This window comes from Fundulus heteroclitus, unplaced genomic scaffold, assembly GCF_011125445.2.
Source record: "Fundulus heteroclitus isolate FHET01 unplaced genomic scaffold, MU-UCD_Fhet_4.1 scaffold_43, whole genome shotgun sequence".
In the NCBI taxonomy this organism is placed as follows: Eukaryota; Metazoa; Chordata; class Actinopteri; order Cyprinodontiformes; family Fundulidae; genus Fundulus; species Fundulus heteroclitus.
The window spans coordinates 3,218,974-3,234,211 of record NW_023396846.1 but is presented as its reverse complement, the minus strand read 5'-3'; the positions used below and the strand labels follow the sequence as shown (position 1 = coordinate 3,234,211).

Below are 15,238 nucleotides of genomic sequence, written 5' to 3'. Positions count from 1 at the left end.
CAGTTTAGAGAGAGTTAGAACAGGAGGCGTCAATATAACTAGTTACTAAGTAAATACTGATTAAAACTGTATTATATCTTGAGTTATTGATCCTAGGAGATTATCTGCACCTGCCAGGAGGGTTTCTGGTTGCGGGACATCACCGTGTTGTTGTGTTTTGTCGAGTGAAAACTGCGGTGAGTAATGATGATTAGCGCTTAGCATAGCATGCTAACTACTGCTGATTCTGGCTGATTGCTCACTGATTTCATGGAGAAAGTATCTTTGTTATATTGTTATGCTTGGAGACGATGTTTAAAACCAGCTGGAGACACATGAAGGTATATGAGTGAATTGAGGATGTAAAAAATTGTGTTTTGTGTAAATTATCTGTGTTAATTGAGCTATTGCTGCATGTGATTTGTACTATTACTATATGCCAACTAATGCTATATAGTTAAGCGAGCTGGTTTTATGAGCTAAAACAAGCAACAGTGTGCTTTTGAGTTATTGAGAGACAGTAGTTTAATGAATGATTAACAAACATGATTGAAATGTGATTTTAAATAATTCATATACACCATTTTGTGTGTGTGGGCTGTTTAAAAATTAATTTTATAGCTCTATGTGATACTTTGTCAATTTGAATGGTTCACGTTCATTGATTTAAGATTAAAAAGAGGATAAATTCTGTACAGTTGATTTGGGTAAATGTATAAAAAGAGAGAGAGATTAATGTAAAAGCTGCTGCTCTATGCAGGTTGTTTTTTTGTATGAGTCGGTTTTGATCACTGATCTCTATTATACACTGGAGTGCTAATAGCCGCTGTTAGAACGAGTCGCTGTGAAGCCACCAGCCGCCATATTGGTACTCCCTATTTTCCTCCAGTAACTAGGGAATATGTGCGCTACAGCATCGAATAACGAGGATTTTCTCATGTTCAGGGGGGCTTAAAAGTTTTAAAATGTCAAATGCCATATACTTTTATGTTATGTTCTAAAACTATCAAGTACTGAGAAAGTCATTAATAAATGTCAGTACATTGAAAAATAAAATGTTACTGTGTGTAGTTTAGTGCTAAGAATCACATTTCTTAATGGAACACATTTAGTTTTAATAAAAGCTCCATTATTAAATGTGTTTATGGGGATTATCTGTATTTATGGGGCTGCAGGTTCTGGTCCTGCTGGGCTCCAAGTCTGAGCTTCTGCTGCAGCCACAGCATCTTCTCCATCCGCATCCTGAGAGTGGAGGACGGCGAGCCGCCACCAGTCCACGCCGTCAGCGCGTGAGTAGCCGGCGCCACCTCAGCGTCTCTGAGCGTCTGCTGTGCTAACGGTGTTAACGTCCCGCAGGTTGTGTCTGTGCCACCTGGCAGGCTCTGAGCGCAGCTCCAGGACCCAGAACAAAGGAGAGGACCTGAAGGAGGCTGGAAACATCAACGCCTCGCTGCTCATTCTGGGCAAATGCATCAAGGCTCTGCAGCACAACCAGCACACCAGGTAGGACCTTCATGGTTCTGGGAACCAGTTCTGGTCCTGGAGCGTCCTGAGTGACCCGCTGTCTGCTGCCTCCAGGCTCCTGCAGCACGTCCCATTAAGGGAGAGCAAGCTGACCCACTACCTGCAGGGCTTCTTCTGCAGCAGCAGCAAGGCCTGCATGGTGGTCAACGTCAGCCAGTGTGCCTCCATGTACGACCAGACCCTCAACGTCCTCAAGTTGTTGAGCCTTAAGTTCTGATATCCAATTAGAACATCAGTTCACTCCCAAACATTTAGCACTGCTGTCTTTGTAAAATGAACTGACCAGCAATCTAATCACAACGGGGAAACAGCCATTATGTTTTTGACTCAGACGATTCATCAGCCTACCTTCCCTAAGATCACCGCTGCATGACTGAAGAACTTCCCCTGGAGCCGCAGCACCAGAGCGCTCTGAGGTCTCGGTAGAGCCGCTTGATGTAGTCAGGATCCAGCAGAGTGAACGCTGGACTTGCTTTGGCTTGAACGGACATCAGCCTCCATGAATACCAGGTCATCCATGTTGCTGTTCATTAACACCGTGCTAACTTTTCCACTGTGGAGGCTCGCCTTGGTACATTCACATAGCAGAGCCGTCCACACCAAGTGACGACCCAAGATGGTTTAAAATGTCCCGGTAAGTTCTAAGAGGCCACTTCTTCATGTCATCCTCTCAGTCATGAATAGTTTAAGGCTGCGGCGCTGACCTGCCACTTCCATCGCTCTGCAATTATTGGAAATGTTGCTGCAACAGTTTATCATTTCAGTCAAGCTGATGTTATTTGGCCGAGGGAAGCGCTGAAACGGAAGTGGAGCACAAAAAAAACAGAAGTTGGACCCAGAGTTACTTCCTTGTTCAAAAATAAGGTGGATAGAACAGAGAGAAATGTGAAAGGTAGTTTGTTGGCTTTGTTTCAGGTGGAGGTTGTGATCTCCAGGCTCCTCCCCGTCGTTCCTCCTGCTTCCTGCAGCAGGAAGACGCTGCAGAGCAGCAGCAGCTCCCTGAGCGGCTGGGAAGCCAGTCTGGAAGACCTTCAGGTGGGAAGGAGTCGCCTTTAGCCGTGTAGCTGCTGACGTCTCAGTCATCCCTGATATCTAAAACATCCGTCCAGCAGGGTGAAGACCAAGACTCCAGTCTGATGGAGGACAGCATGGAGGAGACGGCTGACAAGGTGAAGAAGTCGTCATTAATAAGAGGCTTCACCAGGTCAGTGGTTTTAGCTGCTCCACATTTCTCCTGACATGAATCCACCTGCTGGGTTTCCTGCTGGAGGCGGCGCCACGTTTACCTTCATTCTGACGTCAGAACCGCAGCTTCGTCCCTCCTCCTCTTCATCAGCTGCTGCTGCAGATTTCTGCAGGAAACCAAGCAGCTGGTGGTCGGGTCTGCATGTCCAGGTCCCAGCCTCTGATAACTTATTTACTTATTAATAATAATGATGATGAGAATAATAATAATAATAATGAGAACAAATCGTATTTAAACTCCATCCCAGTTTTCTCTGACGATGGATTAAAGCTCCAAATGCAGCTTTGATGTTTGATTCTGTTGCTGCTCGGTTGGAGAAAACAGGAAGAACGATCGTTTTAGTTTAAAATCAAGTTTGACTGTCAAAATAATTTCTTGATTAAAGGAAGCGGTCCGATAAAAGCCCGTCTCTAGTTTCTAGGCTGGGCTTTTCCTGCTGGACCCGATGGATGGAAAGAGTTTTTGGACCCGACCTTGAACCTTGACCTTTGGCCTCAGACTTCCCTGACCTGATGAGACCGTCAGAGAGCAGTTCTGATTGGCTGTCAGTGAAGCTCTGTAAACATATTGACTTGATCTTCTTTAGTCCTCTTTCTACTAAATACTTACGTAAATCTATCTGCAGCCAGTTGAGTTTCATCTCTTTCTGCCGGATTTGATCCACCAGACAAACTGTTTCTGTCTCCTGATTTATGGACTGATAGAAAGAAGCTATTTAGTGCCTGACATCACAGCATTGTGAAATGACACAATGTGTTTCTTAGGTAGAACTTTTGCTTACTAACCAGAAGCTTCTAGTAACTCTGGTTGACATTGACAAATGTCACAAAGCTGCTGTATTTGTCAGAATTCACCTGTAAAAATACCAGTTAGAATGCAACAATTGTCATTTCTGACTTAAAAGGACAAAAATACCCATGAACAACATCTACTAAATTACATAAATAATTACACTTGTATAATAAATGTTCACATATATATATTGAAACTAAACATATTTGAAATAATGACATCAACAGATATTTATAAATTCAAATCCATCCTTGAGTCTTTCTCTAATGTCTTGCTAATAGATGCATATTTCTTTCTATGTCGACCATGCAGACGAATCAGCATGAAATAGTTTCAACAGTGAACTTTACCCATCATCACCTGTAGGTGGAGCTAATGAGGTTCTTAAATTTATCTTTAGAACGCTGTCCACACCTAGTTTCTTTCACCAACCAGTACCTCAATAACTTCTTTGGATCAATGGTCAGTGAATTACAGAGCCGGTCCAGCTTTGTCCACCGGTCCAGAAAACCACCTTCAGAGTCCCTCAGCAGCTTTTCTCCCACAGTCTGACCTGATGGGTCCCAAACGGTCCTCCAGATCCAGAACCATGTTAGCGATCCTGATGACTAACAGGACGAGGCGCTGCTGGACGTCCACCTGCTGGAGGATCTCTGCAGCAGAGCGCAGGCCGTCGTCCTGAGGCGTCGTGATCAGGAACAGAGGATGAATGCAGGAGAGACAAGCGGAACCACAGGATGAGGATGAAGAGATGTGAGGAAGATGAGGGAGAGGAAGGGTGGTGGTGAAAGTGGGCCTCATCCATGTGGGAGCTCAGGAAGTCTTTGAGAACGGTGGTGAAGCAGGAAGTGCTGATGTGTGGTGTGAATGATGGAGAGGCTGCCATGATGCAGTTTTAGCATCACTTCCCTCACATCTGGGCCCTTTGTGCCGTCTGAGCTGCTCTGCCTTCCTCTTCATCATCTGCATCCATTACTAACCTCCTCCAGACTAAACGCTGAGGTCCATGAACCACCCAGACGGGTCAGCAGGGTCTCACTCGTCCAGCCGGGTCCGCTTTCAGACGTTTAAAGGTTTTAGTTCAGGTTTCATGTCATCTCTCTGGGTTTTAAAGTCCGTTACAGGATGCTGAGTTACAGAAGCGCCTAATTCCCACAAATGGAATAAACTAATTGATCTTAACCGCAGTTTAACTTTGCTGCAGCAACACGGTTCACAGATTGTCTGAAATCGTCAGTAAAGAGAAGATGAAGCTCAGCTTTGGTTCCTAAATCTGTGTCTGAAGGAAGAGTTGGAGACCAAAGTGCTTTGGGCCGTTTACAGCACCGAGACGGTAGAAACCTAAAAACAGAGCCGGTGTCAGCTGCTGAGCACGGTGGAGGACGGGTCATGGTTGGGCCTGTTTAGCTGCCTCAGGACCCGGGTCACTGAGCAGAACCAGATCTGAGTCCGTCTGTCTGAAGCTCGGTCCAGAATCACGTTGGTGGAGCCAGACGTTTATTTCTGGGGTGGGTCGGTTTTATTAGAAGGTCCGTTTAGTAATGAAGGAAAATATTCTGTTCCTGTAACCTGGTACCTAAACACAGCAAAAAGGAACAAAAAGTAAAATGAGTTTATTTCTCCTTGATCTGAGCAGCTAAATAATCTGATCTGCCGATGGAATCAGAATTTTAATCCCTAAACTAAGATATTCAGATTTACTGCAGTAGAAATAAGACGATGGAGATGAGTTGGATTCTAAGTCAGTGTTTCCCGCAGGAATTTGCTTAAGCGAGGCGGAGCGGGGGGGGGTTGGACGACACGTTTTCCACGGACCGACTCGCGGAGCGGGGGTATCCATGTGTTTTTTCCCTGCCATTCACGCACGCGCAAAAGCAACAACAACAAACCGCGTGTTAACGTCACTTTTTTTTTTTTTTGAATGTTGGCGTGGCGGTAGCGTGAGTTTGGCGTGGCGGCCGCCACGCCAAGATAGCGCTGCGGGAAACACTGTAAGTTCTGCTGAACTTGGACGGGTCCAGTGGTTGTCTGGGCTTCTGTTGCCTTTCTGGTACCAGTCTGCCGGTTCTCCTCTGATATCGAGACAGTTTTATTCACAAACTCTCCTCAGAAGTTTGTCTCTCGGTGCCTGAATATTCTGGGTCGGTGCTGTTCTGTTGGTTCTGCTGCGGCGCTGACCCGCTGTTCCTATTACAGCTTTGTTGTTCTGGCTAAAAGCAGCATTAGAGAAACTCTCTGCTTTTCCAGATTTGAACCTGCAGCTGTTTAAGTTGGTTCTGAAGGTTCACCTGGACCCAAACCTGGAACCCTGCAGCTTTAGGGACCGGTTCTGGTTCCATTAGGTCCAGCCACACCAGAAAACAGGAAACGGGTCACACACAAACACCAGCATAGATGGTAAAGCTCCATCTCCACATCTGGACCGACCCGTGTCCCGTGAACCCGTTCATCTGGAGCGACCCTGAGATGGAAGCGGGCCTCGCCTTTATCTGGGCCGGCAGTCAGAACCCATCTGTTCCTCAGAACCTCTGGTTCTGAAGTCCATTCTCACTGTTATGGTTTCATTTCCTTCCAGACCGTCAGAGTCAGGCCGGGTTTATCTGGACCTCTGGGTGCGTTTGGAGCGGCTCTGGTACCAGGACGGCCTCGGTGGCCTCTCAGCCTGAGGAGGAAACAAACAGTTCTGGTTCTGGTCGGAGAAAAACATGCAGCCGGTGCTGAGAGGTGCTCCACGGTGGCATTATGATCCGGTTATTTCTGACATGTTTCAACAAGCCGGGTCAGACGGGCCTGCAGAACATCAGCAACATGTCAGAGTTCCTGCCTCTCCACCGGTTCCCTGCATGAAACAGAGACTCCTCCATCCATCCATCCAGACTGCTCAGCTCTGCAGGGAACCGGACCCAGAGGGTGCGATCCGGACCGGGTCAGAACACGACGTGTTTGTCTGATGGAGCCATCACAGCTAAATACTTTATTGATCAAACACCAGTGAAGCTCCTAATGAGGCCCGGCTTCAGGAGACGATGTGTGATTGGGTTATTGATGCTGTGTCAGCTGGTACCAAATGTTCTGATCCGCTCCAACAGGCCCATAGGAGCTGCTTTAGTTCATCAGAGGGTTGAGAATCCGCTGCTGGCGGCTCGCTGCTACAGGAAACGCTGAGATGCATAAAAAGGGTCTGAATGCAGCGTTTAGCAGCGAGCAGGACCGGCCCGGTTCGGTCCAGATACACACCGGGGATGGAGGCCCAGACGATTCGGACCTAGACCTGCAGAAGATGGTTTTAAATGATTTACTGCAGACGTGATGAATGTTTTCCACGTAAAACGTTCAGGGCTGAGGTTCCTTCAGGAGAACCGTTGGTCCGGACCGTCTAATGGTCCAGAAGTCAGAACCCGGTTTTTCTCCTGATAAACCATTATTGTCATGATTTTCATTCAGACTGCAGGTAATTCCTCAGAAAAAGCCTCATCAGCAGTTTTAATCTGACTGCAGCTTCCTGTCAGCGGTTATCAGCACTAAATGGACTTCTCTCCAGAACCCGTCAGGTTCTGATGGGTCTGAGCTGCAGGTGGATGAATTCAGCCAGACTGGATCTGCTTCAGCATTTAGAGCAGGGGGGTCCAAAGGGTGGCCCAGGGGCCATTTCTGGCCCCTGGACTGATTTTGTGTGGCCCATAACTGAAACAATTATTTGACGCAGCAGCACATCTGAATGATGAAGACTATTTATTCTTAATTAGGGCAAAATTATCATAGATAACTTAATATTTGAGAATGTTGGGCAGAACACAATGACCCTAACGACTCCCCATTGAAAAGGGGTCGACCAGTTTCAGTTCAGGGGTCCGTTCTTCGTACGTCGCTAACTCAGTTAGCAGGATTTCATTGTTGACGATTTGGCATGATCTTGGATCGTTTGGTTCTTCGAAAGACATCCTGCACTTGTTGTCATAGCAACATGTGCGCCAGCTTAAACCTGCTCGAGAGCAGGCTTATTTCATGTAAACAAGATTAGATCATGGCTTTATAAGCGGAGGAGATAGGGAAGTCTGTCGTAGCCATGTCCATTTTTACGACTGCAACCTGTTGCGGAAGCTGCAAGAATAATTTGCAGAGTTTTTCGAATTAATCGTGTATTGCGCAATAGACAGGATCCTTCCGCGCAGCGCGACAGTGTAATTGTAGAGAGATTTTCTTGGTAGCTGTTATAAACAGACAAACACATCATTTAACAGTGGCTTTTAAAGAGGAAAAGGTTGGAGCCATAAATCTAAAATATTTAAGTTATTTGAGTGATAGTTTGCTTTTTATTTTTATCGTATTCAGTAAGAAGATTTGTTCGGGCCATTTTATTGTGAAGTTTAGTTTTACTTTGAAAGGCTTCCTGTCGAGCCGTATATTGTATTAGAAAAAACTACGGATGGATTATCTAGACACGGAGCAATATAGTTTTACCGTGTAAACTGTGTATGACTTGGAAAAGGAAGATTTTCATTTTTTATGGATAAAGATTTTTTTTGTTAAAATTCCCAGTTTGCAAGTGTCCTTTACTTCCAGTGTCTAAGGAATGACACTGAAATTTGGATCTCTTGACATAACAAGTGCCCTTTTAAAATAAAGTATAATAATTAAAGGCTACCATTTTGTAGAATATTCTTGTATTTCACTTTTACTTGTCCCCATGTTCTAGTGGGTCCCATGGAGGCTCTGATATAAAAGAACAAATATCAAATTAATAAAATGCAAAAATTCATACTGTAGAAAGTGATAGAAACATCTATCATGGACAGTATTTACGCATTAATTTGTCTGCTGCTTTTTGCCGGCCCTCTCTCCTGGCTTTAACAGATTTTGAGGTGTTTTAATTAATGACTCAAATTCGGCATAACCTTCCATTAAAAGCTTGTGTTCTGCTTGGGAGAAAAACTGTGGGCGTTCTTTGCTGAACAGCCAATAGCAGCGTTGCTGATCATTGTTTCTACTATCGATACATTTCCCCTTTTAAACAAATGCATGAACGCGCAGTTGTCTCAGATAACTCAATCCAGCCATACTAATCATAAACAACAGGTGTGTTCGAAGAACCCAATTAGCCGGATCATGATTAGCCGGATGAAATCATCTTGGATGTCTCATTTGATCTTGGATGTTTTAAGCAACGTACGAAGAACGGACCCCAGTTTGCATGCTATCTAAGCCATAACAAGACCTTTTTTGGGCAATAATATAAAGCTTGGAACGCCACATTACTCCAGACTTTTTCAGAAAAAAATAAGTTTTTTTTTACTTTTTTGGGATGTTTTTAATCTTGATTTTCCTTTCTGACTGACATTCCCTCTAAATCAGGGGTTAAAGCAAAAATAATCAATTTGACTGAATGTTTTTTTTCTAGTCAGCCCATCTAGTCCCGGGCCGTGGACATCATGTCACATTAATTACCTCATGAGCTTATTATGTAAAGTCCACTTTAACCAAATCTGGTACTTTTAAATTATCCGTTGACCATTCCTGTATCTATTCAGCTTCAGAGCCTTGGTGTCATCCTGGACAGCCTCTCCATCCTCTCCTTCACTTTCCACATCCACAACATCACCTGGTTCACTTTCATCTCTGCAGCATCAACTTCTTCCTTCACACTTTTAACTAAAGGGTTCAGTCCACTCACCGCTCCACTTTATAATTTCAGCTTTCTTCCCTCCCTGTCCCTCAGAAAACCTCCATAAACTATGACTAGTACCAAAGACAGCAGCTTTCATCACTACATCATCTACTTCACACCTGTATTCACATTCAGGATAAATTAATCCTATGATCATACAAGGCCAACCCCAACCTGGACAATGCAGGACACATAACCAACACTATGATGATGTCAGACATTTTAATTTAACACAGATCTCACATTACAATAATCAGTCTCTGCTTTGCCCCCCCCCCCACGACCCTTGATCAGGAAAAAACGTAACTTGCTTTTAAAGATGAACACTTTTTAATCAGAAAAATGTTATTAAAGTTTTGCATAAATTTAAACATTGTTGAAGGTAATCTTAACTGCTGTACATTTCTGTCTGGCAGATGTTTTTGGGTTGGAGTAAAATGAGTCCATAGATCCACAGGAGGCTTTTTAACATGTTTACGACTTGCTTCTATAGTGTTGCTTCACATCGCGCTCCACTTTGTGAAAAAATAACTTTAGAAAAGCTCTCCGAGAATCGTCTTTGTCTGGCCTCACCCAATTAGATCCTGTTCTCCAGTCCATGTTTTAGCTGCAGTTTATTTTTTACATTTTTTGATGCAGTTTCCTTAATAATCTGTTTGCATCTTTTTATGATTCCGGGTATGCTTCCTGTGGCTTCACCACGGCCAGCTGACCAATAGGAGACAAAGACACTTCACCTGAATTGCTGCTGGCGGTGGTCAGAGAGCCCGGTGGCGCCGATGTGTGGCAGCCTGGCCTCTGTCAGTCTGGCCCAGGGCTAACAGGTACCTGAAGCTGGAAATGTGGGACTGTCCCTTTAAGAGGAGCAGCAGGACGCCGTGCATGCTGCAGCTCTGTGTGCGCGTTCACATGTTTCCTGTGTAAAACTAAAAGTCCAGAATAGGAAGAAGTTGTGATGTGGAAATGTTCCATGTGGTTCTGTTGTTGGTGTTGGTTCAGCTTCTGGTTTGGTGCCGCAGGAGTTTAGCTAGAAAAGTAAAAACTGGTCTTCAGTCTGTCCAAGTCAGCAGTTTGGAAGTAAAGAAGCTGATTTTAGTCCCAGACTGTCAGCGTCGGCTCTTCTTTCATTCTCAACGTGTTTTCAAGGTTTGGAAAGATGGAGCAGAAATATCATTTCATCATTGCTTTGAGTTTCTGCTGCTGATTTATTCAACTAAAGAACAAAATCTGTCATTTAAAAACATGTCAGAAAGAAGATGGAAATGTTTTACTGTAAATTAGGACTTTTTGAAAGTCAGTATTGATAGAAAAAAATCAGTTTTATTGAAACAAGCGTCAGAGTTTTATTAAAATATTGAAAATTGATCAGAGGAACAGAAGAGAATGAGCAGCAAATGAATCAAACACAGAAGAAGAAAATCTGTTTATTGCTCATTAAAACACATGAAGTAGAACTGCAGCAAATATACAAAAATAAGATTTAACATGTGAATGTAAAAAGTGTTTAGAAAAATAGGAGCCGACAGAAACAGATAATGTCCAGAGATTGAGAAAAACTGGCCAACATTTCAATGAAATCTGACTGATGAATGAAAGTAAAAAACAAAGAGAGAAAGTCAACATTGCTGATATTCAGAGTGAAGCTTTGACTGGAAACGGGCAGAAAAACAACGTGTGGATCCTGGAATAATCCCAGCTTCCATCTTTAAAGGACTGGAAGAGGAAGAAGTTTCCAAGGAATCATTTAGAAGAGTTTCACAAAGAAACAGATTGAATCCATGAATGTGAAAACGTGTTTCTGAGTGAAAGAGACAGACATGAACAGACTGAACTATCTGTTCAACAGGGAGAGGCTTTCCCTGACAGGAGGAGACTCTTTAGACTCAATCAGCACAAAAACACTGAGGAACCAGAACTGGAGAACCAGAACCCAAAGCCAGGAAGCAGAGGTTCAGTGAATGTGGTGTTGAAGGTGTGGAGGTGGATCAGTGAGTCAGAGGAGACTCTGTAGAAGGACAGAATACCAGCAGGAAGGTCCACATACACTGCTGCTCTGTGGGAGACGGAGGAGGAGGAGATAGATGTTTCTCTGTTATTGTGACAAACAGAGTAACCATGACGGTCAGAGCAGCTCAGACTCCAGGAATGATCATTAAATCCAAACCAACAGTCTCTCCAGTTTCCTCTCTTACTTATTCTTCTGTAACTCACTGATATATTAACTTCTCCGCTCCACTCGACCTCCCAGTAACAGCGACCAGTCAGAACAGTTCTACACAGCAGCTGAGGATCATCAAATCTGTCTGGATGATCAGGATATGACTGAAGCTCCTCTAGTGTCACCTTCCTGTTGTCTTCAGCCAGTTTGAGTTTTCTGCTCGCTGTGTTTGTGTCGATTGTGAGTTGACAGGAATCTGATGGAGAGAACAAAGACAATCCAGCTGCAGTTATTGATCATTTATTGACACTTTGATGATGACTCCTGAATGAGTGATGGACAGTTTGAAGATGGTTGAATGTGAGCTGCTTTGTTGTCATGAATCAAATGAAAAACACACTTACACTTCCTCAGACCTGGTGTCAACCATTGGACTCCTGCAGGCTCCACCCTGAAAGGAGGAGGGGGGTCAGACCCTCAGTCTCTTTCAGCAACAAACATGGACATTACATGCAATGTTCCCTCTAATTTTTCATGTCTCTGAGCAAACACACAAACTCCCTGAGTGATCACTTGACCTCTGTGAGCAACATCACACATGCACACTGAGGCTACATTACGGCTGTCCTGAGGTTATATCAAGCTACATGGCTTACTAAAGGAATCATAAAACTGATTTAGTACGGTTACATGAAAAAGACAAAAATCTTGGATTTTTTTAAAGAGCTGTCTTAGAAAAATGTGAATGTAATCATTTTATTTCTATCAAGTTACAGGCATTTGGTTTGTTTTAAGAGTTTGCTTTCAGGAAGGTTCTGTTTTTAACCTTAGACAGGGAGAACTAATGGTTCTCCCAGATAAGGAATGTCTCCCTTATCCAGCTTTGCATGAAGCTGGTGACTGATAATCACCCGCAATAAAACTTGCTCTCTTCTTTGTTTTCAACCTCCATGTTGTAAATTCCTGAATCCTCCTGACCCTTTTTTGACGTGTGACGATAAAGGCAAAAGAACATAGATGGCCTGGCGCAGATGATCCCAGACTGTCAGGGAGTAAAAGTTCTCCGTTTGGGTTTATCCTCTGTCCTCTTATATAGAACAGTCTAAACTTGTGTTGTGTTTTTATTTATAATAACCCTATCAAGCTGTATAGAATATTTTTATTTCAGAGTAGGGGTCCTGCTAAGAACTGAGAGATGTGCACATCTTTCAGAGTTCCAATTCAATTGCCATTAAATTATTTACATTTTCTGCAGTGAGATTTAGCACCAGAATGTGGTTCTGTAAAGCCTCTCTTCTGTTAGTCTGCTACAGGGCAGCTGTGGCTACTAACATAGCTCACCACCATCAGGGTGTGAATGTGTGCATAAATGGATGAATGACTGAGCAGTGTAAAGCGCTTTGGGGTCTTCAGATAATTTATTTCAACATTCTGAGCCACACATGGCTTTTGTAACATAACAAGCGTAAGCTCTCAGTTCTGAACAATTTCTTCAGAAGCTGCTGTATGTAGCGTTGTTAGGAATGTTACTTTTGCACTCAATTATAACCCACAAGATTAATAACAGAACTTTACAGAATGAAACCAATAATTTATTCTGTGTCAAATTTTTGCACATCCATTTCCACTTTTCTATTCATATATTTTAGTTTCCATTCACCTATTTTTTCCCCCAACACCGTTAGGGCTACTGCACATTTCTTCACTAAACACACTACCTTTACTTCAGCTGGAAATAAACATATAGCCTATATGATTAATATAAAGTGAGGTTGGCACAAATGAAACACTTACTAGACAATTAATATCAACTCATCTTTAGAAAAATGGGTTAACAATGATTGCAAAAAGATTGTAGTGCCATAAAGCCATGATGAAAATAATTAATGTCAGATTGAATTCTGACCACACAGCTACATAGGAGAGAGAGTCAGCTAGGATGTCCCTTCTCTCAGCAGAGGTTCCCTGTTGCTAAAACTTTCCTCCCACAGGACAAAGTTCAGTCTTCTACTTCTGACCAGACCCTCAGACAACCACCACTTCTCTCCTGGGTTTCCCAAGGAGAGGGAGGGTCTCCTTCCTCAGCAGCCATGTGACTCAAGGCCCAAAAAACCACATGCTGCCCAGAAAAGCTGTTCTGTGGAACTCATCTGCCTGCTTCGATGGAGTGATCAGGCGAAAAAGGGGTTTTTCTCCTCCTCCTCTGTGGAGCGGAGGACCTGACTGAATCCGGAGAAACAACACACAAATCAGAGTTAAGTCTGCTGTATTAACCTCAGCGTCAGGAGAAGGAGGAAAAAATCCTTTCACGCCAAAAACAGCTTTGTTTATTTTTGTCAGCCTTTACAGGGAAGCAAACCCCAGACGGAGCTGAAAAGCCGGCAGAAAGACCCACTTTGTATGCTGAGAGAAAGAGGGAGCTGACATAGAGGCTGCGTGGACCATCGGTCGAGGCCTTCCCCCCCGATCACATGCTGCTGCAGAGTTAAACGCTAGCCCGCCAAGGACAAACCAACAACTTTCCTGCGTTTCTGTGCTCCTTCCTTGGATGGGCAAAGTGGACAGAACACACACGAGGCACCGACAGGTTGGGCAGAGAAACCAGAGAGAGAAGTTAAATTGTTCATTTGGGAGATGTTTTGTAAATCGTTTTACACATGGTGTCTTTGAACAAGGGCTAACGGAGGTAGCTCATGCTAGCCTTTGGTTTCATGGTATTGCTAATATCGTTTGAGTGTGTTTTATGGTTATAACAAAGGTTATCTCCACAAGGGTTTCATACATTGATGGTACATTAATGTTTACGTTATCCGGCCCACTTATTATGACTAAAATAAAACCAAAGCTTTTATTTATTAGCGCCGAATGTCCGCTAGCCAAAATGCTATTAGCTTCTGTTAGCTCCCGATTTCCGGACATTCAAAGGAGCTTGTCTTAAAGCAAAACGCTCATTGTTTCGCTCTGCCATCATTTGATAGCGCTATGAGCCTTATTCCCGCATTCACATTGAATATTAATATTGGTTTAACAGCAATTTTGATAACTTTAGTCTTTAACCGATTTAGTCACCGATCGCTACAGTGACCCCTAACGCCCAGAGGTACAATCAATTCAATTCAATTACATTTTATTTATATAGCGCCAATTCATGAAACATGTCGTCTCGAGGAACTTTACAAAGTCAAATCAATCATATTATACAGATTGGTCAAAAATTTCCTATATAAGGGAACCAGTTGATTGCTTCAAAGTCCTGACAAGCAGCACTCACTCCTGGAGAAGCGTAAAGCTACAGGGAGAGTCGTCTGCATTGTCCATGGCTTTGCAGCAATCCCTCATACTGAGCAAGCATGAAGCGACAGTGGAAAGAAAAAACACCCGTTTTTTATTTTAGTCTTGGGCGGCCCATGCGGATTTGTAACGAATCAATAGGATCTATATATATATATATATATATATATATATATATATATATATATATATATATATATATTAGTGCTGTCAAACGATTAAAAATTTTAATCGCGAATAATCCTATGATGTCGATAGTTAACTCGAGATTAATCGCAAATTAATCGCATATTTTATCCTTTTATTTCTGAAAGTGTAATAGCCTATTTGGGCATTTTAATATGCAATTTTGCAATAAATGACACTAATAAAATACATGCTTGTACAAAAAATATTTTTGTTATTTTTCAAGCACTTTTCAGAATTGGTATGAAAACATCCTGGTGCCAAATGTTAAACTCTGGACTATAATGGCTACATGACTAATCATGATACCCTGATGTTTACACCATGTGTAAACAAATGTGTAAATACCTGTTTTCATGCCGATATATATTTTTTTTTGCCTCTTAAACAAAAGGTA

At 43.0% G+C, this 15,238-nt stretch overlaps 1 long non-coding RNA gene across 4 annotated transcripts; it reads left to right on the top strand.

Moving 5' to 3' along the window:
• The first annotated feature begins 121 nt into the window (after window positions 1-121).
• Window positions 122-3,317, top strand: LOC118560448. Of its 4 annotated transcripts, none has more exons than XR_004929323.1 (6): window positions 122-176; window positions 1,155-1,268; window positions 1,336-1,482; window positions 2,419-2,538; window positions 2,616-2,898; window positions 3,135-3,317. It is a non-coding gene; the product is annotated as an uncharacterized LOC118560448 (long non-coding RNA). The 4 variants fall into 4 exon arrangements; XR_004929322.1 differs by having other exon boundaries at window positions 1,558-2,538; window positions 3,164-3,317; XR_004929321.1 differs by having other exon boundaries at window positions 1,558-2,538.
• The last annotated feature ends 11,921 nt before the right edge of the window (window positions 3,318-15,238 follow it).